This window comes from Halyomorpha halys, unplaced genomic scaffold (genome assembly GCF_000696795.3).
Source record: "Halyomorpha halys isolate HHAL.00 unplaced genomic scaffold, Hhal_1.1 Scaffold723.1, whole genome shotgun sequence".
NCBI classification, from domain to species: domain Eukaryota; kingdom Metazoa; phylum Arthropoda; class Insecta; order Hemiptera; family Pentatomidae; genus Halyomorpha; species Halyomorpha halys.
The window spans coordinates 763,504-766,132 of NW_027110197.1; positions in this window are offsets into that span (position 1 = coordinate 763,504).

Genomic DNA, 2,629 nt, shown 5'->3' on the forward strand with positions numbered 1-2,629 from the left:
CTGAGTGTAGGGAAGGTTACAAATATTGGGAAAAATTTTTAAAAAAGAAGGTGACTATGATAATTTTTTTAAAATTTTAATGTGAAAATTGACTAATTAGGTAATTAGACATAATCTATGAATAATAATGATATATATATTTATATGAATATATATGATTCCATATTGTTTTAATGTCTCATAGGGTAATTTATTGGATTGATCTGGGTAGAATATCCAGCATGAAGTTCTTTAAATGATTTAGTTCTAATATTATATTAAGGTGTTTTTTGGAATTATTGAAAATCATATGTGTAATAAAAGTTGTTTGGTATAGGTTGTACCTGAGGATGACCGAATTCGCCGAAACGTCGGAGTTATAAATGAAATAAATATATTTCGAGACTAAAATGGATAATATTTTATTTATTTAAACATAATTAACCAGTCTCAAGAATGTTTAAGATTATAAATAAAATAGAATCTATAAATATCCAACCTCCCGAAGGCAATACCTCCTTGGTGTTTTCCTATTCCAAGTTCTTAAAATCAATAATACATAATATGAGATTTTTGTGATAGTACTAATTTGTTGAAATAAACTGTTGATTATTTATTTATTTGCGTGTGTAAATATTGAAAAATAAATCGATGAAAAATCTAACTAATATACGATAACTACAGGATTTTTTAAAGCCTAAGAATATTGGAAATTAATATTACTCTTTTTTTTAATTTTATTTATTTATTGGCTTATAAACAGTACAGCCATGGAGTCTGGCCCAATTAATGTTAGCTATAGTTAGTTTGTAAATAACAGTTACAATATAAGAAGGAAAAAAGATAAATACAGTAATATAAAACAAATGGTTCAGATTAATATAAACTAAGTTCCACTGTAGATTAACTGGAATAATAAACTTAATTACATTAACAGAAAACAAAGAAGAAAATTTACAAATTTTATAAGAAACATTGATACATAAAAATACTTAACATGAGTTGTACTCGCTTCGTGAAACAATGTTATGAAAAGCTACTGCAGCTAGACAGTAACAACCGATTGAGTCTGCAATATAATTGGGTAACGCAGAAGAGAAAAATATATGAAAGCTTCGGAATGTTTGACCCGATTCTACTTAATGATCCGGTAAGTATCAAAATTAGAATGGGGGAGATCTTGGATAGATACAGAGAATTTGTCAAGGATAAAGACCTCTTGTTATTACGAGAATCGACCTATAACCCGCGGTATGGTAGGGTCTTCTTCAAAACGAATGCTCATCAGAGCTACTTAAAAATCAGCAGCCATATAACTCACTTGAGAATAATTGCCCAACTACGACTTCCCGGTAAATATGCAACTACTCCAAGAGTCGGTCTACACAAATGTACTTTGGACCTACAGAAGCTTTGTCCAGCTTATGATGGAACGGCAATGGAGGATTGTTTCCATTTTTTGTCAAATTGCCCTGCATATCATGAGAACTGAATCCAATACATGCTGAAACTAAGCAATACCTAACCAAAATCAGTTGTATGAATTTCTGTCTGTACCCTCAGGATGGGATCTTAAACTTTTAAACTTTTATTCATATTATGTAACGCAGAACCTTTTGCTTAGAGCTGGATACCTACCGTCAGAATAGGAGGTATAGTTTTTTTTTTTTAATATCATAAAATATGAAGTGAAGTTTTTGTCTTATTCTAATTTAATGCATATAGTCCAGCTTTTGTATATTGTTTGTTATTAGTTTATTTAAACGATCTTTAACGAATTGATTATTTATTTTATGTATCTCACAGGCTAACTCTATTTGTACGGGGGTTACCCCTTAACCAAATAAATAGATAATCATAATTATGTATTTAATTCCGAGTATTATTTAAATAAAATTTAAACAAAAGAAAAATATAAATTTAAACATACTTCTTGAAGTTGCATTAATGCGATGTATTTGTTGCTATTCTAACAAAACATGTAACAGGTAACAAAATATGCGCTATATTTATAAGATATACTAACACACCAATCTATCAGATTTAAAGTGTGTTTGGAACAATTCAGATTTTAAATTATTTAAAACTCCAATGTGCCCGTTAAAGTCCCCGCACAAAATTATATTGCTATTGGGATGGTAAGATAGGATATTATATACTATCCTACTGATGTTCTCCAGACATTCTTAAATATCACAGTTCAGTAAATAAACATTTCCCAATAATACATTTTTATTAATAAATCGAAAATACAGTGTGATCATAAATTGGTTATTTTGTAAAACAGTAAATTTCTATTGTTTTTTTTCCTTTAATTTTTTATTATTGCATTGTTGATGAACGTGACTATACCTCCACTTGCTTGACTATACTCCTCATTGTTTAATTTTAACAGCGTTACTAATATACGGACTGATTTTTTTTAGCCAAGGTGAAATGATAAAATTATTATAAATTAAGTTTATACTTCACATATTGCCATTATTAGTGTCTGAAAGTGAACTGATGTTAAGTAAATTATCATAACCATTTTGTTAAATATTATCTTTTATATACTGTTAGTATGGTTAAATAAAAAGTTAAAATTACTTTGAAGCTCAAGGAGCCTGAGAATTAATTTTACTTTTATACGGTAATGCACTAATTTATG